Source organism: Dasypus novemcinctus, chromosome 17, assembly GCF_030445035.2.
Source record: "Dasypus novemcinctus isolate mDasNov1 chromosome 17, mDasNov1.1.hap2, whole genome shotgun sequence".
NCBI classification, from domain to species: Eukaryota; Metazoa; Chordata; class Mammalia; order Cingulata; family Dasypodidae; genus Dasypus; species Dasypus novemcinctus.
In genome coordinates, this window is record NC_080689.1 from 12437612 (window position 1) to 12463502 (window position 25891).

General features: G+C 40.9%; 1 protein-coding gene across 5 annotated transcripts in view; it reads right to left on the minus strand.

Annotated features, from left to right (window-relative positions):
* The window catches only part of ST6GAL2 (ST6 beta-galactoside alpha-2,6-sialyltransferase 2), an 86360-nt gene extending 73852 nt beyond the window's left edge, over positions 1-12508 (minus strand). The window contains exon 1 of one of the 5 annotated variants that reach the window (XM_058278292.1): positions 12125-12508. The gene's annotated coding sequence lies outside the window, so the exon portion shown is untranslated. Of the gene's footprint in view, positions 1-10304; positions 10788-11268 lie in introns of those variants that run through there. The other 4 variants (XM_023592235.3, XM_004470302.4, XM_023592234.3 and 1 more) reach the window with 4 other exon arrangements.
* Positions 12509-25891: the final 13383 nt, after the last annotated feature.

Consider the following 25891-nt stretch of genomic DNA (forward strand, 5'->3'; position numbering starts at 1 on the left):
AGTAACTGCAATAACAGAGGGATGAAGTGGCACTCAGAAAGGGGTCAGGGGAGGATTGCTGGAAAAATTAACAGGAAGTGGTAGGGGTGGTGAGAAACAGAGATGACAGGGAGAAAGAACCAGAATCATCCTTTGATTGATGAAGCTTAACAAAATGGTCAGAGTCTGAATGGATGTGGTTGAAAGGGAAGTGGGAGAGTGAGGAGAATAAGCTGGGGCCAAATCCAGACACACATGGTATTCTAAAAATGTCAGGCCTTGTTCTGTATCCAACAGGAGATGTCTGGAGCATCCTGAGGAGGCGAAAAGGGTACAGGATCAAATTCAGGGTTTAGAAAATGACACTGCCAACAAGGAGAATGGATAGAGTGGGGGAGGTAGGCAAGAATGGAATGGGAATAACTATAATATTTATTCCTAATATTAACTGTTCCTGGTGCTATTAACAGTGTAGGGCTTCTCCTAAAATTTTTCAGTAAAGAATCTGATAAATGCTAGAAGCTGAAGCCCAACAAGCACTTCACCCTCCAGGAACTGTAAATGTCTATCTCTATCCACAAGGACAGAAAATCTGGACAAGCATATGAAGCATAATCACATGTTTTCAAGCCACTTAAATAGCACATGCCCAAGGACATGTTGTAGAAAAGCCAGTATTTTCAGCAGCAGGTAACAGATAAAGCTTCCTTTTCGGGAGACAGAAACCAAATCATGAGCCTCTTAATGCTGTATACGCTTTGGCTGCCAAATATGCTGCTCAATACCAAATGGCATCATTTGCATCTGTCTTTGGCTTTAAGCCAACATTTTTGGCTTTAGGAAAACCCTGAGTTTATACAATATCATCTGTGTACATCAAATCTTTATTAAGCAATCTGTCTGTATTAGCCTTTTTATTTTTTAAATCATATTTCCATTTCTTATTCTTTTCCTACTAAAATTTCAGGTATTACTCCACCTTTTCTTTTTACCTCTTTGAACTTCAGTTTTCGGTATGGTGGAAACATCTTTCAAAGCTGGACACTGCCCTCAGCACAGTCCAGTGGACTGACTGGGCATCAGACAGGCCTGGGCTGAGTTCTTAGGTTTTATTTATTATTTCCAAAATGCCATATAGAATTTCTGTCTGAGGACCAATTCCCCAAAAATCTATGTGACTTTAATCTTCCATTTCCTGATTAATTTTCTACTAGCTAGTTCCTTAAAATCATCTCCTGAGAGTCTAACTCTATTATCTAAAATATCTTCCAGAAATAGCCATCCATCAGTATCCACTTGAAATATTAAATTATCCCAAAGTCACAATTCAGAGGCTACAAGTTGCCAAATGAAATTAAAGTCACTTAATAAGAGCAAATTTCATCTCTAAAATGTATGTTTCCATATAAGTTTTATGTACAGCTTTAAAAATTTAAGTCAAAATATATTAAAATATATCTTCAACATTTAGAGCATAATGTACTAGCTTTTAGAACATTTTACAATGTATTTTCTGATCTTGTGGTTGCAGTGATTCAAAGGAAAATATGTAGCATCCAATAAGTAGCAAAACTAAACTCTTACATTATTAAGAACTCCAGGGTTGTTAATAACAAAATGTGCTTCATGCAGCATGAAAGTTTCAATGATGAATAAAGATTGAACTTTCCTACTTTAATGGCACAAGCAATAGTTCACTACTGGTTAGCTTTGCCTTCATTCTAGAAAAATGTAGTAAAATGTTAAAAAGTTACCTTGTTTAAACTGAAACAAAAGCGGGTGACACAAAAGGAATCCATTCTGTTAGGAATAGTGGTTACCTTTCAGGAGGGCAGGGAGCACAGGGAGGAGAAGAGAGTTTGAGGAGGCCTTGTTTGTTTGTTTCTTGATCTAGCTGGTTATACAAGTATACTCGGTTTACGAAAATTCATCAAGCTGTACACTTTGGATCTGTGTGCACAATCACATCATCACTGCTATTGTCTAGATCTAAAATTGGAGTTTGTATTAGCAAAGGGTTTAATAAATAACTTTTCCAGATAGCAATCTTCTGGGGTAGATAGATAGCTGTAGAAAGCAAGATAGGTCAAGAAGTTGCCCAAAAAGCCAGAGTAAAACTGAGTCTTGGAGAGAGGAGGAGACACAGCTTCCTCCCCAAATAACCCTATGAGAAGCACACTGTTAATACAGGCCTATTTAGAGAGACTGAGGAATAAAATAGTTCTGAACTATGTGGAGGAAAGAAATGAATGGTAGGTGGGGGAGAGGATGACATCAAGTTCCTATGAATCTCGTTTTTTCCCTCCCCAATTCTATTTGATATCATCCAAGACATTCTGGCTTGAGGACAATCAGGGAGAGAGCAATCACACGGGCCATTTTTAACTGACTGGTATACCTGCTTTGGATGTGTCAGCAAATGCTCTTATGGGCTATTTGATTTGCAAGCTGGGGTGGGTAAGCTTGGTCCTCAGTGTCCTTCTGAGATCCCAAGGAAGATCATGAGGTAGATTTTGGTCATGGTTCTCCCTGTCTTTTGTATTGGAGATTGATGAAATCTCATACATAAGCATACATGTAGCCAGCAAGAAAACTGTCACATGAAAATAAATCAAGTCTTAGGTCTTAAGGAAGAAAAGGCACAAGAAAGAAAAGGATAATCTGTACACTCCAGACCTGTTTTGTCCAACAACGTCAAGCCCGCCAGCACCCGGTTGTTTAATCGGCACTTGCGGACGCGAGTTTCTTTTAGTAAGCTTTAATATCTACCTCCCATTCTACTGCACAAGCAATGGGGCCCATGACTCCATCACTGTTTTTTTCTCCACTCTAGAGACTGTTGGCGCCAAATGACGAACATTTTATTTGAAGAGCACAACTGAACATTCCAAGGGGCTTTACCTAATCTCTGAAAAAAGATTTGCTAAACAACTACACAGGATAAGTAAGGAGAATGTTTAAATATCTAATTGCAGTCGCCAATCCTTGTTTTATACCCCAAATAGTAAACAGTCATCAAACACACACATGACCTTCCTCTTACAATTCAATTATCTACCTGTACCTCTTCCCACATACGCGGATCAAATTTTTATTTGAGAGAAAAGACTATGTGCATTCTTAAGAAATATATACCCTGTGAAGCCAATGAGTTGATTTATGCATGCTTTTTGGTTAAACAAGGAATTATTCAGTGGAAAGGTACTACTGAGTCCTTGTCTGGGTCAAGCATGGACCTGGAAGACCACACCCTCCTGGCACTGGGACCCGTGTTGCATAAATACTGGTAGATCTGACTGAGCATTTAGAAGCTGCTGCTTTTCCACTACTTGGACACACAGTCCCAGACCAAATATGTGTGCCATTATGTAACAGCACCTTATATAATTTTTTTATATAAGTTTATAATTATAAACTCAACTGTCATTTTCAATATGGCATGATAAGTGCAAGATAGATCTGACTGGGGCAACCGCGAGACAGGACACTGGATGGAAGAGAGATTTGGGGTAAGATAAGGAGTTTAGTTAGTTTTGCCAGGGAAACATTCACATTATGCATTTGATAATACCCATAGAGTTCCATACTGCAATTCCATATTGGGCCATCTAGAAATAATGGAGGGCCAGGTTTCTTTTAACTTACCCCATAGGAGTCATATTATTGAACGCAGTCTAAAAGTGTTCCTGTTACCTACTTCTGTTCTGTACATCTAATACTATGCTTACTGGTCATGCAAAAGAATTGGAAAAACACCAAATGCAAAAAATTAATTCTGCTTTTTCTGCATGTGTATCAAACAGTGATATGTGGGGTATTAGATGGGTATGATTTCAATAGAGTGTGATATATTTTAATGATTTGGAGCAAAGTAGACTAGAACATGGCAAGGATAAAAAATGTTTAGGTTTACCTGATGGAAGCAGTCACCTCAAATGGTGAAACGAGGGAACCTATTTGGTGGCATCCCCTAAATATTATTATAAATTGCCAAGTATTGAGTCAGGCAAATTCCTTAATTCTTTCAACCCTCCCAGCCACTAATTTTAAACAGAGCAGAGGAATATAGTTAGTAACTATTGACAATGACACTGTGACTCAAAGTAAAATGCCTTTTTAAAAATGGAAAATTACGTACCTCCAGACACATTATATATGGATATATAAGATGTTTTTAAAAGTAAACCATGCTGCATCTTCAAGTTTCTCATTTATTCATAAATTGCTTAGAAATTACCTTGGAAACCTAGACTACCTCAAGTAATTTAAAACACACGTCAGAAATGATTTATTTAGGAAACTTTGCTGTGGCAACTGCATTCTTAATCCAAGTGATTGAATTTGTACCACCCTGTCGTGGTTTATGTGCACCTCTGGGATAAGAGACAAGCACCTGCACCTTGGAAGTTCTCACATGCAGTACCGATAAGTATGAGAAAAACAGGCAATGAAAACTATTTCCGATAATTTATAAAAGGTGGCTCAGCCTCCTTCATCCCAGCAGACAGCTAACTAATCTAGACCCCTTCCAGTCACCAGTGATGGACCAGTTCCACTGGACGCCCTGCCTCAGAGGCTTCCCTCCGAAATGTGTCTCAACAGTCAAAAGCAGGCTGCAAACTACCAAGGGGGCCCTGAGTATGCCACTGTTATAAAGAGCATTTACAAAGACACACACACTGTTGTATAACTGTTTTTCTTTTTTTCTTCTTCTTTATTTTCTTTTAAATGTTACATTCAAAAATTATTAGGTCCCCATATACCCCCCCACCACACCTACCCCACCCCTCCCACATCGACAACTTCTTTCATCATTGCAGCACATCCACTGCACCCGGCGAATACATTCTGGAGCACCGCTGCAGCACATGGACAGTGGTACACATTGTAGTCCACACTCTCCCCCAGTCCACCCAGTGGGCCACGACAGGACACACAACGTCCAGCATCTGTCCCTGCAGCACCATCTAGGACAACTCCAACTCCTGAAAATGCCCCCACACCATAGCTCTTCCTCCCTCTCCCGACCATCAGCAGCCACTATGGTATAACTGTTTTTCTATACATATCCTATTTATAGTAAACTAAAGAAAGTAGGAATCCTAAACATTTTTGCCATCTTCCAAACATAATTTGGAATGTGCAAGTCTCTCAGAGTTAAAGCAGAAAGAAGAATCTTCTTGCAGTCAGAAGATCTAGGTTCAAGTCCTGATTTTATTTTCTCAATAGCTGTGAATCCCGAAAATGAATGCTCAGGTCTCCTAATTCAAGTGCCCACTCCTAATCACGAATGTAACGACACATAAATGCAGACAGGAACTTACTCCTATTTTTGTAAGTGTGTGTGTGTGCGTGTGTGTGGTGGTATGCACATGTGTACATTCTTTTTTTTTGAGGTACCAAGGGCCATTGATTGAATCCGGGACCTTGTCTGTGGGGAGCCAGTGCTCAACTACTGAATCACATCAGCTTCCCTGAATTGGTGTTTTTGTTGGCTTTCTGCTTGTTGTTGTTTCGTGTTTTTTTTTTTTTCAGGAGGCACCAGGAACCGAACTTGGGACCTCCCATGTGGGAGGCAGACACTCAACTGCTCAAGCCACATCCACTCCCTGTACAATCATTTTAAAGATAGTTCCCTTTTTCATTTTGGGATTTTTAATGGGATATATTTTCCCCAATTTTAACACATAATTTATATAGCAAGATACCTCTTCTAATAGCGAAAACACATTTATTCATTTAGTTACACACCTATACTTCCAGACTATTAGGATTAAATCTATCACTTAGAAAATAAATCCCCTATTAATTGTACTTTTTCTACCCATTTGCAGTCAGTGGTACAAATACAGGTTTTTAGCACATAATAATATACTTATACTTCAGAAAAGAAATCACTGCACTTTCAAGAAGCTACTTTTCACATTTATTTCTGAATAATGAAACCTATTAGATTATCTAAAAGATTTACCCTCTCCAAATTTAATTTAAAAGCTAAGTCATTTTAGAAACCACAAGAATTACCAACATGCATGGACCTCTATTTGATAAATTTGTATAATTTGAACACGGAGAACCAATTGTTTTAAATTTAATAAAAGATTTTCCTCTCAGCCTAAAGAAGCAAATATCAGAAGCAGCCTAAAGTAGAATTTAATGTGTGAATTATAAACTTCTGAACACAGAGGCTTATAATCAAGACATTGCAGACTTTTCTTTACATTGTATTCTCTAATGCTTTAGCCAGTATTATTTCTAAAGGTCCCGAGGGACTACTTTCTGAGCTTGCTCTCTTCATCAACCCAATAATTCAAAGCATATGGATAATTTTCTGGAATCGTAGCTTACATTTTTCCTTGAACTTTAACTTGCTACGACATCCTTCATATGAACCCTATTTTCATTCCACTACTGACTGCCAGGATATTTCAAATTTAATAGACCATATTTAAGTTGCCCTTCAAATCTTCTGCTCCCAGGTCCTGGTGAATATATGCTTTCAGTATACATCAGTGCCCGTTCTCATTCCCTTGCCATCTTATACAATCTTCCTAATCAAGCAAGTTCCCATCTGAGGTTTGAAGACCGGATGATCTTTCTTTTCCCAAAGCTCACAATCAGAGTATGAATTCTGTGGCCCTACACCTTTCTGGAAAAGAGGCATTTCCAGTCCTCTGTGGAGCCAGATCTTGATCTAACAGCATAGACTTTGGAGGCACAAACCCAGGTTCAAATCCCAGCTCCGCTGCTTTCTCACTAGGGGACCTTTGAAAAAACTTCTTTCTGAGACTTGGGTTTCTTAACCTGTTAATGGGGATAATAATACCTCACAAAGTCCTTGCTCGGAGTTACATTAATAGCTACGTAAGACAATTGACAGGGTGTGGTGCATAGTCATTCTTATCAATCTTTGTATTAATCTCTCCCCCTCAGATTAGGTGATGGTTGAAGTGATGTCTACAATATCAACTAAAAGCTAACTCTTTTCTGAGCATGAAGAATTAGCCATTAAGTATGCCAAAATACACAGTTTCCAATTTCATGGACTCCTAGTCTCAGAAGACACCTTAGGGAAGAGTCAATCCAAGTTTTCATTTACAGCCTTGGAAACTGAGCTCTGGCAAGGCTCTAATTTACATCACCGCAGTTACTGCAGAGGCAGCGCTAACTGGGACTTCAGTCTGTGGACTCCCAGCCAACAGCTTTCCATTCCACTTCATTTTCTAAGAAAGTCCAATACAAAACTGCAAACCCCAACTTCACACCCATCTATCTTTTTGCCATGCATTTGGAATTCTTTCCTCAGGAAGCCATGTGGGGGGCACGGGTCAGATTTGGAGAGACAGAACTTCCCTAGAATGGGCATGGCTCTGAGGATGTTTTCCTCCACTTAGAAAGAAATTCTTCACCAAACCAAGGAGGCACTTGATGCCCTGTGGCTGGCAGACTCTGCAAGTGACTGAGCAAAGACAGGAAGCTGATAACTGCTGGGACGCAGCTCCTACTAAGTGCCTGTACCAAGGACTGACGCTAAAAGCTAAGTGAAACCAGCAACCCCTGCAAAGCCTTTGGATTCCCCAGTTCATATCCATTTCACCCAGAGACTAGGTGGGCTCCAGGTATTTTTAACTGGCAACTGTTCCCCATCAATCCTGGGGAGTTTCAGATCAGTGTGGGATTTGGTATGGGGTATTATAAATCTATGGCTTTCTAATGCTTCTTTGTCCTGTGAACTTAATGTCTGTGAGCAAATCTCTTAAAAGTAGGAAGAAGGGCTTTTAGAAAGATGGCAGATACACTAAATTGAAAGCCTGATGTTAATCCACTAACAGGAGTTGTTCATCTTCCACAGCCCATTCAGTCCTTAGCCTTGACATCTGAACCTCAAACCACTGGTGATAAGAACATTGAAAATTTCTGTGTAACAGTACACCTGCATTTCCCTGATTCCACAATTAGTATCTGACTCTATGTAATTATTAATTTTATGGTACTTTATGAATTTCACTCCATAGTTTCTTTTTAAGGGGGAGCTTTCTTGCTTACAAACTCAAAATTTAACCCGCACCTACCTACCATGAAGGTACTATCTGTTTTGCTCAGACATTTAAGCAAGTTGAATAAAGTAATTTAATTTAAGCAATTATATTTTAAGATCATATTACAGAAGATCCAGGAGGTGGGGAATACATAATTGGCAATAACACAGTATGCTTGAAGAGAAGGTGCGTTTTTTTAAAAAAATGACTCTATTCTCATATATAAGATATTTTTATTCAAAAGAATCACAAAAGAGGCACCAAATCTATAAACAAATTAAGAGTTTCCCATAGGACAAATAAACGGTATCAAAGTTTTTGGAAAGGAACCCATCATTAAACTAAGCAAGAGCTACAGTAGCCTAGGAATGAGTTTGCCACTTTAGTGAAGACTTAAGCATTTGAAAAATGTTTGGATAAATTCTAGGCGTGGAGTATAAAAAAATAAGCAATGGATCAGAGAGACACGGCACTTGAATCATCTCAGAAAGAAAAGCTTAAGAAAAAAGGTCCAGGAACAAGTATCTACAGGAACTCTCAAGAGCCCACTTCACTATTTAGCCAATCTTGCTGGCTGGCCACAAATCTTCCCCTAAACCCAATTTAGGTTCATCCCATCGAGTAATCCTTTCTCTCTTTATTATCCTCATCACAAGCTAAGCACAGTTGATTGCCTTTCTCTGCATAATAAATCCATTCACATTTTCAACTATTAAACTATCTTGGCATTGAACCCCTCAGGTCTAAACATTTCTTTATCTTTACCTCCTAGATCGTGCGCACTACATAGCAAACTCAGCAAATGCTGGTCTCCAGTCTGAACTCTTTCTCCAACAGTCTCCACATCCTCTTTCAATTGTGGGGCTCAGAACTTCACTAAGAGCCCAGGCTGATTTCACAATCTCTACAAGTGATTTAGCTCAAAACTCGAGAAGCTTCAACAACACCAAGCAAAATGATAAGATGCTAAAATATATATCAAGTACAACAGAAATGGGATAAGACTTTCAAAATGTTTATGAGTGCCCTTTGAAACCTAACTGTAAAATTGAAGGCAATTCACCTAACAATTTAGGTTTCTCTCCACTTTGATCACAATATCCATTCACACTTGTCAACAGTTTTTCTAATGTGTTAATACAAACCTTTCAAGTATTGTAAAAAATTTTGGTTGTCTGTTTCAGAAAAATAATGGGGGGAAGAGAAAGGGCAAAAATAACTTCAAGGGCAGGCATTACTTTTCCTTTTAAAAGAAGTGTTAACCCTAAATTTGTAACGACCGGATGACATACAGCATTTCGATTTATTGGAATTCTTCCTCAGTCATAAATTTTATTTCAAAGTGGCAAAACATGTTAACCAGAATTTCAAAAAGAAAAAACAAAACAAAACAAAAACCCTGAAGTATGAAGTAAATCCACATGGGGCCTTTTAAATGTGCAGGAAGTACTTTTAAATACAAAATGTGTGGCAAATCCACAAACAATTCCCTCACCCAAGCAAATAATCCCCGGCTTTGTGAATACCCATGCCCCTTCATGATTTGAACTCCAGTGGCGAGAAGAGGCAGATTTTAACCAAAGGTAGTTTGTCTCTCGCTAAATTTTCAGCATGTCCAGTAAAATCAGGGCAAGCAGAATCCCCCCTCCCCACAAAATGCTCCTCATATTTATAAAACAGCTTTGACAGTTCAACCTAAGAAGCAAACATGCTACCGATAGGAGAGGCTTGGAGAGCAATCACACAAAAAAAGTCTCATTTAAATTCCTGGAAAGCACAGCTTCTCCAAACACAGCCATTCAGCTCGTTTTAGAAGGCATCCCTTGCTGAGAGCCACAAGTTGAACTTCAATCTATCCCTCTCGCACCATCAAATCCGAATGAGACGTATGTTATTTCCGTATTCAAAAGAATGTATCCAAATATCCACCTGGTACATGGTGGAAAGTTAAAAAAAAAAACAAAAAAAACCAACCAAACTCAAAACCAGTAGTTTTCCGCGTGCCAGTGTGTGAGAATTAACAGTCGAATATTTCGGATTCTAAAGATTCCCCTTTCTGCCCCCTACACATCATAGCTACAGAGAACTAGGAATCAATAGAACACACTTTAAGCTCTAAGTAGTGCAGTTTTGTTTGGAGATGGGGTGGAGAAGGGCAATTAATCTCCATTCCCTTCCAGATCCAAAGGAAAATAAAAATCAGTTTAAAGACCACTCTAACTGAGCCACAGGGGCAAAACTGTGTCCGCCTCTCTTCCAAGCCCAAGTCCTCCACCGTTCGCTTACCCTCTCCAGAATTTCCTGCTTCTCCCCAAACCACTCTCAACCTTCACAACACTCCGGTCTTTCTCCTCCTCGAGTCGTCCAACTCCTCGCTGAGCAGCGCACAGGCTGCACCCAGCCCCGAGGAAGACGTCGCCCCCCACTGCCCGACCTCCGCACCCGCCTTCACCAACCTTCTTCCAGCGCCTATCCTCAAAACGCCCCGACACCTCGGTGCTCCGCGCTCGCCGCGCCCGCGCTGGAGTCGGAGGCGAGCGTGTCACATTTTTATTCCCCAGCAGCCGCTCGGGCGCGCGCAGCCACACGCTCCCACACTCACGCGGCCGCCGCCGGAGTGGGGACCGGGGGCACCCGACGCGCGCCGCGGAACTTGTGGGCTGCTGACGCCCAGAGCGCGGCTTTGGTGCCTCCTCCCAGCAGGGCGCACCCTTGGCCCCCGCCGCCACCCCTCACCCCTCCAGCTCGCTTTGCCTGCTCGGGCCACTTGGGGAGCCCGGAGCGACCCCGAGTCCGCGTCCAGGGCGGCACGTGGGATTACCTGGGCGGGGGGAGGGGGCGGCTCCCCAGGGTCCGCGCTCGCCCGCCCGCCGCCGCAGGGTGCCCGCGGGGCTGCAGCTCGCGCCGCCGGCGTCCCGGGCAAGGGCGCGGGCCTGGCGAGCCGGCGGCGGTGCGCGGCGGGCGGCTCGGCCTCGGGGCCCGCGCGGGGGGCTGGGGCTCAGCCCCGCGCCGCGCGCCTCATTGTTCCGGGAAGCGCGGCCGCTGCGGCAGCGCCCGCGGCAGGAGAGACCGCGATCCCGAGCCGCGGGGCGAAGGCGGTGACTCCCGGTACCCGCGCCGAGGCTGCGCCGGGCGCCCGCGCCGGATCCCCGAGCTCCCAGCGCCGCCTCCGCCTGGGGGACGCTCCCCTCCCCCACCCCGGCGCCCCCAGCCCCCTCTAGGCCGCCACTTCGTCTCGGCCGCGGCTCACCTAGCGAGGTCCAGGGACTTGGAAGTTGGAAAGCCCCTTCCCCGCGTCTGGGCCTCGTGAGCCCATCCCGCAGGCGGGCGCGGGGCGCACGGTCTAGGCGCTCCCGCGACTGGGGCGCGGAACCTCGCCTCTGGCGAAGGGAGTGATTACAGACTTGGGCTGAGAAAGGCGCCGCTTCGCTGCGTGGGATCCCTAAAATTGCACCTCACCCCAGCCCCCTCGGTCTCTCGCTAGTTCCTGAGAAGTGTGATCTGCACAGGCACCACGCCGGCAGCGCACCTGGCACAGAATAGGCACTCAGGTACCTGTCGGCGGGATGAATTAAGAAATGTCAACAGAGTGGGGGTGGAGAGGGGAGTGGAGGCGCCTGGCCCCGCGGCAGTGAGTCTTGGCAGCACAGAACACACCTTCCTGCCTCGCCGGAGGCTCGGGTACCTGCGCGCGGAAAGGAGCCCGCGAGCCGGGCTGGGTGGGGACGGAGGGGGAGGGGAGCATCTTCCCGGGGATCCGCTCGGTTCCTTTGTTCGTCCCCTTTTGCCTCGGCTCCTTCCTGTCGCCTCCCCCCTCGCTCCCCGGGACTTTCTGCACAGCGCCAGAGAATTGGGGGTGGAGTTGGAAGCCGGGTGAAAGCTCCCCGTCGCCGCGGGAGCCCCGCGAAGTCGCCGCGGGAGCCCCGCGAAGTCCGCTGAAGCGGCTCCCCGAGGGCCCGTCCCCCGTCTGCCGACCCCTTCCCACCATCCGCCCCAAGACGCCGAGAGGAAAGTTCTCGGGACGCTGGAGGGGACCGAGGGCTGAAGCGCCGCGGACACTCGGGAGGGCGCCCCCCGATGCCCCTGCCCGCTGGGCGCGTGGAGACCTGGCAGCTGGACCCCGCGGGGCGGCTTGGGGCCCGGCAGCTGGACCCGGACGGGCGGGGACCCAAGTGGAAGGCGCAGATCGGCTGTCAGTCTGCTCGTGGGCGGAATGTCCATTTGTCACCGCGGCGCTCGTGCCTTCCCGAAGGCAGCGGCAGCTGGCGTCCCGGGACCAGAGACCGCGCCGCCTTTGTGTGCTGGTCCACGGGCCCCTCTGAACTTCGGAGCGGCTCCCCGCGCTCCCGCTCCCCCTCCTCGCTCCCGTCCTCCCACCCGGGCGTCTCTCGCCGAGAGCTTGGAGCGCCAGCCGACAGAGCAGGGCAGGTGTGGGGGAACCCCCAGGTGGAAGGAAGGCTGGGTCGGGTGATACTGCCACGTAGTGCCCATCTCGGGGGAGTGTAGACAGTTGTAACCCACTCTGCCCCCACCTGCTCGCTGCCTGCAGGAATGAATATTTTGAAGAACTGATCCTTCTCTGAATCGCCTGTTTTAAAACCCGTATGTAGGTTCATTTAACTAATCAAAGCTTATAGAAGAAAATTCACTAGATACTCAATTTGGTCTGCAGTTATTGAACTCTTACCATGTAAAGGGGCCTCTGGACTCAACAGTAGGCACGCAAAGGTGAATAAAATCCTTTTCCTACCTTGAAGGAGCTTACAAAAATTTGAAACATCATAAAAATTTAACTAAAAAGACTGGATCAAATGCGTGGTACGCAGTGGAATGTGGGCAGTACTGAAAACAGTAATTTCTCCAATCATGTTAATCGTTCCCAACAATTAGGATTCTGTGGAACTGTATGAAGAAAGACAGTGGGCTACAACTAAACAAAGAGCAACTCCATTCCATACATTTGAAATAGGACAGAATGGCCAATAATAGCAACAACAATTTAAAAAGGGGCATGATAGAGGGCGTGGGGAGTGGGGATTGGGAGGAGGGGAGTTTGCAGGATGACCTATCCCACACCTGCTGAATGACTTCGAGGGTGTATAAAAACTGTGGACCTCAGTTTTCTTTTCTGTGTAATGGATATAATACTGCCTACCTTGCAGGTTTATTCTAAGAAGTTGAGATCCTGTATTAAAAGTGTTTCTCCTAATGCCATTAGCATTCTATGTTTAAACGCTTTAAGGTGATGAAAACTATAAGTTCATGTTTAATGAAATTAAGATAAAGGTAAATTTCACTGGTTGCTAAATGTAATTTGATAAGCTTATTTAAAGGTAAAGTTTATGTGGTTATGGTTAATTATGAGAAGCTTGTAAAAGCATCTTCTAAACCGAAACATTTAAATGGCTAATTCCAGGAAGCCATTATTAATTAGAAAACTAAATTGATGTTAATTTAAAAAAGTAACTTCATAACAAGGAAACCTGTCAGAGGCCCCCTCAATCTTCATGTTAAAGTAGTGGTAAGGGAAAAATAATCTTAATTCCATTGGGAACCTTAGATTTTCATAAAATAATTGAGAAGGTAGTTTTTCCCATGCTGCTAAAGTAAAATACTTCTTAATGAACATAATCATGGTAAAGGTGTAAAAGTAAAAAGCAAAGTACTAAAATAGTTCATTTGATAAGTTATACATTGCACGGGAAGTTTTTAAAAAGTATATAAAAATTAAGAGATACGCTTCAGTATTGTCAAACTCTCTCGTGCATTCAAACCAGGCCTAAATACCCTGCATGATGCCTCTTCATTTGAGTTATTAGCTAGGCCAGTCACTATGACTCCTAAAACAATAAAGATATCTACCACATCTTGGTTATGTTCCTGTAGTGGATAGAGAGCACGTTGCAGTTTTGGACTACTGCAGCAGCAAGCAATGGCCCAATATGGTCAGATGTACAATGGACATTGCCTCCAAAGGGCACTATGCACCAGGCAGATGAAACACTGGAGCCTACCTTCCTAGCTTCTCTCTAGGATCAATGGTGCTGCAGCATGCTGGCTGTATGAAGGACATACCAAGTGGAGCAATAATTACCTGAGTAATCTGAGTAGAACTTAAACATAATTGGCATTAGTCTGCTCCCATGGAGAGTTAACATGTGTGGTACTGCAAACCTGGAGTCTATATCTACTAACTGCAGCTCAAAGAGAAACCTATGCATTGATTAATGCATTAATTACTATTAAGTATTGTACCTATATGCCTGATGACTATGATGATATCTTTTCTATTTGAGATCATATGCAGAGGGATTTAATTCATTTTCTAAGTAGTTAATGAATGTGCTTATAAGATAAAGGAATGGCTCTCAAGTCCTGTCATTATTTCGGTCACCATATGGTGGTCTTGTTGCTGCCTATACTGTCTTTGTGAATTTTTGTCTAGGGAAGTGCCTTTCTTCATACCTCTCCTAGCTATTCTAAGCATAACCACTTCTGTGGGAACTGGGGTTGGCAGTTTATACCAAAGCCAGCTTGTCTAACCCAATCTCTCCCTAGAGCTAACCAACAGCATAAAAAAACTGAAGGAAAAATGCTGTTTCCCATCAACTTTAGGATGCAGCATCTGAAGGCAACTGGCCTTTCTCATTCTCGTGGTCCAGTATGTCATGGCTGGCCCCTTTTTGGGCCTGCCTACCACCATCTTCTTTATCCTTTTAGTAAGACCATGTATCTTAAATTTGAATTAACTTTATTTCTTCCAGAATCAACACCTTATTAGTCATGCGGGGATTTCATCCAGTCCAACCAGGGTCCTGGACCCATCTTCCCTCAAACACAGTAAAATAGCCAGAGGGTTTTACACCTCTGAGTTCTTGGTTGGGAGATGTGCTTCCTGTTGGGTGTGATGACATGTTCAGTCCCCCCTACCTATCACCTGGTTAGGTCCTGCTCCCCCTAACCAGCAGGATGTAGCTACAGAAGAATGGCCATTGCCCTTCACTACCGCCTCAAGAATAAGGGTGCGAACTCTCTGAGGGGGGAGTTGAGGCAAGTTAGTTTAGGGGAACAGAAAACGAGTCACCGGTGAAACCTGGCAGAAAATATGGTCATGAAGCCTTGCCTGGAACTCCCCTGAGGGAAGGACCACTGCCAAGAAGGCTGCTGGCAGGACCCTGCAAGACCACAGCCATAGGAACCCCATTTGGAAAGAGATTGGGACAAAATCCTTTTTGGGGTCAAGGAAAGCCCCAGATACCTTCAAAAGGCCTCACCATTGGCTTCCTGAGAACCGACACGTGGGGCAACCAATCAGAACAGCAAACAGCTTGGGCCTTTCCCAAAAATTATGTAGGGGGAGGAGTAAAAGTTTTAAAAGCCCTACCCTGGGGCCCCCCCATGCGCATCTCTTTCTGCAGCTCGCCCACGGTCCATGCCTCGGACCATGTCCTTTTCTCATTTTCTTGTTTCTTAATAAACTCTTTACTCTCTTGCCTACCCTATGGCATGTACTTTAATTCTTTTATGTGACATAAGCAAAGAACCAAGAAGCCCAGAAACCAGAGCCATTCGGTAACACTAATGCCTGGAATGTGATTCTTAGTAAGTTAAATGGTAATAGTCATTATTAAAACATGTTTACCATGCAATAGAATATATATATAAATTATACACTTCTTATAGTTTATATATATATATTATATACTTCCTGTGTCTTTTGCAAAGATGCTGCAAAAGTTGACATCTTGAGTACTGTAAAGAAATTTTAATGGTGTGTTAAATCAGTGTGCCCAAATAACAGTTAAATTTATGCATGTAGAAAAATGCCACCTTAAGGCAAATATACACAACATTGTAAAATTTTAAGTGGGTTGAGATTATTATTTATGGTTGGGGGTAGTAAATAGAGTAGGACTAAACTAACTTAATCTATTGTTTGCTAAAGAATTTATAAAACTAGTTAATATACATAAAGCTATAATAAACTGAGGATTGTTCTGTCAAGGTGAAATGGTAAATAAAATATTTTGATACCCCTTAGCTTAACAGCTACAGAGGCATCTTTAATGAGGGCATATTATTTAATTTGCTTTTATTGGTCTTCAGATTCATGAGGAATTCCTGAGCTACTCTGACACTTTAATATTCCTTTACTTTAAAAAATCAGAATAAACTTAGTCCTTCATATAGGATGCATTCAGACATTCATTTACTGTTATCCATTTGCTTCTATTAATAATAATACTATTGTTTTCAGACTCATAGCTCCTCCACAGTTCTTTTTTCATATTCATTATTAACTAACAGGCTAACTTTTCATAAGGAAAATTCCCCATTTTCAGGAACTTGAAGCACTGTTGTGGGTAAGCAGCCAAATCAGGCAAAGTCTCCCAGCTGAGAAACATTTGGGAATAGGGCCAGTGTTACAACCCAACTCCTGAAGGGCACAAGTTGGTGAAGCTGCAAGACCAAAGAAGACAACATGACATTTAGTCAGGCGTAAGCTTTATTGGCACTTACAAACAGGAAAGGCTCTCTGATGGTAGCAGTTCAGAGAATGAAGATAGTGCTCTGCAAAGAGATGAGAAAATGAGGGGTGATATATAAGGGCATTCTAAACTAGGACATTCTGTAGGATATGAGAACAGAGTTCCTGCTAGGGTCAAGTGAGGCACACACATGGGGTGTGGTGATGTTTTCATTGCACTTCCTTGAAGGAAGGATGTTTACCAAGGACATTTACTTCTTTGGGAAGATCATAGTTTATGATACCATCTGTGCATTCTTACCCCTCTGGGAAGGAGCGTTAACCTTTAACTTATGTCTAGGTAACTCAGGCAGCTACATGCTAAGGGCTGGGAGGGCAGGCGCCTGGGTCCCCACAGCCAGGGTGTTGAACATTAATATTTTCTAACTATACCATTGCTAAATCTGGGGGTATTGTTTTCATTTACTAACACCATTGTTCATAGAAAGGAATTTTTCTCCCATTCATTATTCCATTCAACTTTTAAAGGGATAATAAACTCATAATATTTTATATATTTACTCTAAATGTAATATCTTCCATTTTTGATTTAACTGAGATATTCATTCTGTAGCATTGCAGAAACACAAGTCACTTCTTTCCTTACTTGGGAAATTAGTACCTCAAGGAGGAAGAAAATCACCTTTAGCTGTTTTTTAATACTTAATCAGTGAGACAAATTTGTATGTGGTTACAGGAAAAAACAAACAAACATGAATTTTGGATACTAACTTGTTTGGAACCCATGTAACAATGCTAAGAATGGGTAGAAACAAGTTTGTTTCTTTAAAAAAAAAGGTGGCTTTAAAAAAAGCTAATTCGCTTAATCTTTAGAAATGTTAATGAGAAACTGGACCACTGTTAAGTAGAAATAGCCTCTGGCGTGTGGATGTGTGTAGGCACTAGAATTCCAGGCCAGCAGGAGCTTCCTTCCACATTTCCTTCAATATTTGCATATGGAGGAAAAAACCCTAGCATTAGAGTGAAGAAAGATGCCATTTTCAGGATCAGATATAGGAAACCTGACACTCAACACTCAACAGTAACCCATGATCTGCACCCTGTGTGCCAGAAGCCAAAGGCCTCCTCAGGGCAGGTCTTGAGGTTACAATCTGGCCTCTGGTTGGCAGAGAGCGCCTTCCAGACAGAGCAGAAGAAAAACACGCCAGGGTCAAAGAAATTGTCCTGTCCTAAACCTTTCCTTGAAGTCCACAATCTAATGTTAAAGGATGGGGCTGAAAGCTAGGGGATGTGGGTTTAGTTCTGACCTTACTGAAGTCATTTGAGCTTTCTGTGCCTCAGTTACCTCATCTGCAAAATGGATAAAAACTCATTTTATAGTTATCTACAAGAATCTGGGTGCTCATGGAAAGCTTACAAACATTCACAAAGGCACAGCACTTCACAGTACACATGAAGGCTTTCCCATCTATTATCTCCTTGGATTTTTCACAACCCTGAATGATGAAGGGAACTTGGTACGAAGGGGTTAAGGCTGGGCCATAGGGCCATATAGACCTGCCTGGCCCTGTCACTTCCTAATTGTTTGTCAATAAGAGAAACATCTAATAACTAATTTTTTCAGGCCTGACTATGTTTTAAGTCCTTTATAAATATTGACTCATTTAATCCTCACATTGAGGTTTTTTTTTTTTTACTTTTTATTTTTAACTTTTTATTTAGACATACAGAAAAGTTGAAAAAATAATATTCTCCACCCAGATTTCTCAAATGTTGACACTTTACTCTGTTTGCTTTATCACTCTTTTCCCCTCTTTCTTTTTGTGTTTTTTCTTGAGTAGTTGGAAAGTAAGTTGCAGACATCATGCTCCTTTTATCCCTAAATACTTCATTTTGTATTTCCTAAATACAAGGACATTTACTTACAGAATCAGAGTATAATTATTATAATTAGGAAAATAATATTGATGCAGTACTATTATCTAATTTCAGACTTCATTCAAATTTCACTAATTGTCCCACTTATGTCCATTTTTTAAAAAAATATTTAAAGTTTTTCTTTATGTTTATTTTGAGATGTTTGTTTTACACTGATCATGACTTTTTTCAATTTTACTCTTTTTAAATGTATTTTAATTAATTTTTTAAAAAGCTATTTAGATTACATAAATATTACATAAAAATATAGGGAATTCCCATATGCCCTGCTCCCTACACCTGCCACTTTTTCTCACATTAACAACATCCTTCATTAGTGTGGTATATTCATTACAATTTATGAAAACATTTTGGAGAATTTCCACTAAGCATAGATTATAGTTCATATTGTAGTTTATCCTCTCTCCCACACAATTTTGTAGGTTATGGCAAGATATATAATGCCCTGTATCTGCCATTGTAATGTTATTCAGGACAGTTCCCAATTTCAGAAAAGGTCCCCATATTTCATCTGTTTTTCCCTCTCCCTGCCCTCAGAACCTCCAGAGGCCACTGTCTCCACATCAATGATATACTGTTTCAATTGCTAGAATCACATTAAGTCTATAATAGAATACCAGTAAGTCTACTTTAGTCCATAGTTTATTCCCCATTCCTGAGGATTCTGAGATGGTACACCTCTAATTGAGAGGGGACTTCAATCCCATGGGGCAGAAGGAGGGAACTCTCTTGCTTGCAGTCATAGACTCTCTCAGTTCCTTGGGATGGTCATTGTCCATCATCATTTCCTTGTTAGTTGTCCTTGGTGAGTCCAATGAACTGTAGAGTAGGTGTTGCAACTCCATTGAAATTCAGGGCCCAGCTGATACTTGGGTAGCCCAAAAAGTTTAGACTCTTGGTCATATACCTATCAACACTAGTGCTAATTATAGGTTCAAATAGAAGTGTCAGAAAAGCCATGTTTAGGGAAACCACAACTGAATCCAACTCTGTCACACAAGGGAGCATAAATTCCAAAGTAGGGCCCACTAGCAAGGCACCAAACTCCTGAGGTATCTATCCTAACTATTGTGTCCCTGTTTCCAGAGCTTCACGAGCCCCACTATTTAAGGTAGTATTTACTTTGGCAGTCAGTGAGGTCCTGCTGAGACATACATATGCATAACCTCTGAAATGACATGCCAACTCACTTTGAAGTCCCTTAGCCATATAAAATCATTTTTCTTTGCCATTTCCCCCTTTGTTCAAAGTCTTTTTCCAGTTGCATTGCTAGTTGGTACTTGGTAGTAATCCCTTGGTGCCAGGGAGGCTCATCCCTGGGAGTCATGTCCCATGCTGGGGGGAAGGTAATACATTTGTATGCTGAGTTCAGCTTAGAGAGAGAATGCATTTGAGAAACAAGGAGGCTTTCAGGTGGTAACTCTTAGGCACCCTATAATACTAGGCTAAGTTTAAATTTCAAGAGTAAAGGTTCATAAGTGCAGTCATCGATATTAAGGGCTTGTCAGTGGACCATCCTTCTTCACTAGTCTTTGCCCCTGTACTCAGGGGATTCTTACTATTCCATTAGAAAATGTGTCAGAGTTCATCAGGATGGAATTTTGATATTCTTTTGGTTATTGTGTGAATCTGCACCCATCATGACAATGCCCATGAACAACTGTACACATGTATATGCTTTATATGTATGCCTAGATGACCCTCCTCCAATGTATCCCCCATCACTGACACCTTGCACAAATGAACCTCCTTTTTCATAGTTGTAACCCTTTTGTGATCCAAAACTCCTTCAAAAATGAAGCCAACAAAATAGCCTACTACAATTAATAAGAAAATGAAATAATGATAGGTTTAAGAATAAGAAATAAATTACAAAAAATTTAAAATATAAAAAATAAAAATAATAAAAAGATTTGGAATAATAAAAAATAATGAAAAATTATTTAAAAATTTTTTCTTGACATTATGTCTTTCATAAATGTAAACTCTGTTATCTTGTTTGTATAGTGACATTTTCTTCCATTTATTCCCCCAGTGTCTTACTTTTTTCATTTTGTCTTCAAAGAGATTTTAGGTTACAGGAAAGTCATGTATAGAATATAGGGGATTCTCACATACCCAACATCCTCCCCCTTTCCCCTATTAATATCATTTTATATGTGGATGGTAAATGTGTTACCATTGGTGTACAAATATTGAAACATAGCTGCCAACCATGTTCAATGGTTTACAAAAAAAAAAAAAAAAAAAAGAGAAAGAGAGAGAGAGAGAAAATTCTGGCCCAGAATCCAATTCAGGATCATCTGTTATATTTAGCTGTTTTGTCTCTTTTGTCTCCTTTAATCTGGAATAGCTCTGCAGGGTTTCTTTGAATTACAGGAACTTGACTTATTTCAGAGTATAGACTATCCTGTAGAATGTCCCTCAGTTTGAGTTTATCTGTTATTTCCCGTGATTAGTTTCAGATTATGCTTTTTTTTTTTTTTTTTGAGGGGGAAAGGGGTGGAAAGAGGCAGGAATACCTCAGAAGTGTGTGTATATATTACCATTTAAATATCCTGTTTTCCTCAAACTTCCACTTGCTGGTTATAGCATCCATTCATGAGTCTCCCCTGCAACAATAACGATTTTCTAGTTTCCACATTTTCTTTACACTCATTAGTTGACATTTTACCATAAGGAAGAACTTTTTCTTCATGCTCATTTAAAAAAAAAAAAAACCTAACAAGCCTTTTGGGCAAGTGTTTTGCATCCTCATTCTCCAGATGGAAGAAACTGAAGAGGATGGAAGCAAGTTTACCTGGGTCTCACAGATAGAAATTGTAAGTAACTTGGGTAAGCTATTTCCTTATCTCTAAAATGAGGAGAATACTGTCATATCACAGGGTCGTTCAGAAGATTAAAGGGGATGATGGCCTCAAAGGGCTTTCTCCAATGAGATATATAGTCATTGTTCAGTGAACATGGCTACCATTACTTGGGACAAAAATGTGTTCATTTTGCAGATGAGGTAATCTGATTTTCAGAATAAGAGGTATGTGTAAGCATTCTGACTCCTAATCCATTCTTTCAGAGACTCTTTGTTGAATGCCAGCTGTCAGGTTCAGTTCTAGGATCTACAGGTATAGAAGTTAATGACAGAACAGGTGCATATTCTCATTACATTACATGATATTCTCAGGGAGATGGATGGAAAATTTACCATAAGGACACAATTCCATCCCAAAATCTTGGGAGGATGAGGTGATGGACTGAGGATTAGACAAGTAATTACCATTTTAAAACTATGTGCCATTTCTTTGATTACCTTTTTAAAGATCTTATGTGCCATTTCTTTGATTACCTTTTCAAAGACCTCTCCCTAACAAGCTAGCAGTATAATTAATTAAAACCCACCTCAACTGCTGGGTAATTTTTCCATTGATTAGTCCTGCAATTTGTTATACATCTCTCACAATACACTAATCATTTTCAGGTGAAGCAGCCTGCACTGACACACAATTACAGCAGAGTTGAAAGCATCATTTCATTTCAGAAGTCTAAATCCCACAGCAATTTGATTTTTTTTCAGTTAATGATAGAAAAGGTACCAAATAGCTTTAGTTATAGAAACTAATGGATAATAATGGCATTAATTTAAGATTCATCCAAAGTATGAATGCAAAGAGGAGTATTTTGACCAAAAATTTTTAAGCCCCACGAATTAGTTTTCTACTAAGTTATCTAATGTTTCTCTTGTTCAGTTCAAATTACTCTGCCCAACATATTTCTAGGTCTCATTTGATACAGTTTAAAATCAATATGTCCATCCCAAGTGTATTCTTACATGATTGGGATTGATTGTAAATTATATTTTAAATAGCACAATTTAGATAACAATAAATTTCTTAAATCAAAAATCAATAAAAAGAAAAAGTAAACAACAAAAGCAAACTTTATTATATTACAGGAAAAATAATTTTTAAATTGTTGAATGAGTTGGATATGGAGAAGCTATTATCATTTGATATATACAAATATTAGAGGGATAAAATTTATCTCTTCTGCCCTTTTAGTTCAGCTATAACTTATGGTGCCAGTATTGATGAGATGTAATAATTAATTTATTCATCTGAGAAGGTTAGCACTTTTAAATTTTTACCTTTTTTTATTTTACATGGGTATCTTAGTTTTCCAGGACTGCTATGACAAATAAAGACACTGGTTGGCTTAAAAATAGTGTTGGAAATGAGAACTACAAAATCAAGGGGTTGACAAGACTGTGGTTCCTCCAAAGTCCATAGTGCTTTGGTGATAGCAATTTTCATCATATGGTGATCCCTTTCTCTGGCTGCTTTGACTTCTAGCTTCCCCTTCCCTGTCCAGTTTCCTTGGTTATAAGAATTTCAGTCCTATTGGATCAAGGCTCATACGTCTTCATTTTGGCCACACTTTAACTAATAATGGCATCTTCAAAAGTTCTATTTACAAATGGGTCCATACCCACAAGCCCAGGGGTTGAAACTTGAATATGTCTTTTTTGGGGGATAAGATTCAATCCCTAATATTGGTTTCTGGAAGATGTTCTTTTCATATCTATTGAGAAAAAAGAAAAGGAAAAGGAAAAATACATACATGTTCCTGATTTTACTTTTTCTGAGTATAATAAGTACACTCCTGAAATAACAGTTCAAAGGTATCAGTATGGGTTGTCCTTAGGCAAATAGGCTGCTTTCCACAAATGTCTTCCTAAATGAGAGAGCAAGAGTTCTCAAAATGTGGTCCAGGGACCTGGCAAGGATCAAGACACTTTTGAAAAGGGTTCCCAAGTCAAAAAACAATTTTAATGATAACAGTAGATGTTACTTACCTTTTTCACTCTCATTCTCTCGTAAGTGTACAGTGGAGTTTTCTAGAGGTTGTGTGATGTGTGATTTTGCAACAGATTGATTGCAAAAGCAACTGTGAGAACCCTGCTGTCTTCCCTTCAGGCAGAGAGATTTGCAAAAATATAAAGCAATGCCATTATTTACACTGAATTTTAAAAAATATAGTTACTTTTTCATAAAAATATATGATTTATGTTAACATGTATTAGTTTATCAGTGTTCCTTTAAAGCTAATTAATAAATATTTAGAAAAATTATCAGTTTTAATTACAAATACAGTAAATATCAATAGCTGTTACACATAAAGAAAAAAGTTCTTTGGGGTCCTCAATAGATTTTAAGAGTGAAAAGGAGTCTCAAGATGAAAAAGTTTGAGAACCACTGTGTGAGAGGGTTGGAGCACATTTTACAATGACAATGTTCTAAAATACGATGAGGCTTCCTGGGTAGTTGACAATGGTATGAGCACCATCATATTTCTTTTCTGCTTAAACTCTGTCTATAGTAGCCAGTTGCTCTTAGGGCAATATCTAAAGTCCTTCCAATTGTCCCTCACCATCCTTACTATGTCCATGGACATTGCATGTGAAGGATGCTGGGAAACATCAGTAAAAGAAACACAACAAAAGCCCCACCCCTCATGGAGCTTTCATTCTGGTGCAGGACCGGGATCGGGAGTTGGGAGGAGACAGACAAAAGGAAAATAAATATATAAAACGTGTAGTGTGTCAGATCATAATAAAGGTTATAGAGAAAAGTAAAACAGGGAAGGAAGACAGAAAATGTTGGAGATGGAAGTGTTGTGATTTTTAAAGAAGTTGAATGAGCAAAACCTCGTTGGAAAAAAGCCGTGGAGCATATCAGAAGAGGGACCAGCAAGTAACAAGTTGTTTTAGGTTACCAAAGGGCTGCCAGTGCCAAGTACCAAAAGTGTGTTGGCTTTTATAAAGGGTTCTTATTTGGGGTAAAAGGTTACTGCTCCAAGGCCATGAAATATTCAAAATGATGCATCAGCAAAGATGCTGTTTCACCAAGTCAACTACAGTTAATCCTGGCATTGTTGACACATGGTGAGGCAAGATGGCCACCAAGTCTGTGGAGGTCTCTGCCTTCCCCCAAAGAATCCACCATCTTTTGGATCTCAGCTCTGAGCAACCAGGCATAGGGTTTGTCTCTTCCCCAGCCTCCTAATCAGTCTTGGCTGTTCCGCATTCTTCCAAGTATCAGGCCTATAGCAGGGCTGGTCTCTGGAGTTGCTCCATGGGCCCAGCCTCTTGGAGCCTTCAGGCTTAAGCAGTCCTCTCTTTCACATTGCAGAATCAAATATGCTGGCTGTGTTATTATTATTATTATTATTTTTCTGTCTTTGTAAGTGAGTGAGTCTCTGTGTTTCCATTTATATAAGGCCCAGTGAGGGGGCAAAGATTCAACCTGTCATTGTTCACTGACATAGTCCAATCAAAAGCCCTAAATTGATCTTTTAAAGTAATCTAATCAAAGGCCCCTGGACTGAGTTTAATGCAATCAAGCAGTGAGTCACTTAGAGGATTAATTTACAAACATAATATTTCTTTCGGATTCATAAAATAATCTCAAACTACCACATGAGTATATTAAATGTTATTTTTTAAAACAAGTTTTATTTCAAATTTACAAAAATGAAAGAACCAAAAAAGGCAACCCAACAAGTTATGGAAACATTACTCCTAAAATGTTCTTTTTCAGGCACTTTATGTCATCTAATTCCAACTGCTAACTCAGTTGTTCCTCTAGTGTTCAGAAAGATACACAGATGAACACAGATTAGTGATATGACATAGTTAAGGTCTCCTTATTAATGAAAGAAATAAAGAAGAGAAAGATGCTTAATCATATTCATATCTCCCAAGACATAACCCCATATTCTTTTTTTTTACCATTAGAATTGATATAGTACCAACTTCTCTTTTGCAACAAAACATTAAAATGTTGTTAATGATTTATTCACAAAATATCATATGGAAGTACATAATTTTAAAGTATAATTTAATTTTATTTTGGTGTTTCTTTTCCCTACTTGAATAAATAAAAGCAGGGGTGGTGTCTGTGATAGTTTGAGGCTTTTGTGAACTTCAGAAAATAATGTTTTAAAATTAAGCCATTACCAAGGGTGTGAACGCATTGGAGGTGGCACATTTCTATTAGACTGAATTAAGGCCCATTTGATTAGATTACTTCAGTAAGGGGTAGCCCAGGGTGGGTTTTAATTCTCTTACTGGAGCCCTTTATTAAAAGGCTGAATATATATATAGAGAGACAGAGAGAAACCCCCCAAAACTGAGAGTGAAAACCCTGGAAGCCTGAAACTGTGCGCAACAGAGCCTGGAAGAGAAGGCAGAGACTGACAGGCACTCCCATGCACCTTGGCGTGTGACAGAGGAGTCTAGAATCACAGACTGCCGGTCTTTGGGAAGAAAGCATCACTTGATGTTGCCTTGATTTGGACACTGTCACAGCCTCAGAACTTAAAGCTTGCAAGTTAATAAAACCCCATTGTAAAAATCAACCCATTTCTGGTATATTGCTTTTGACAGCTTTTA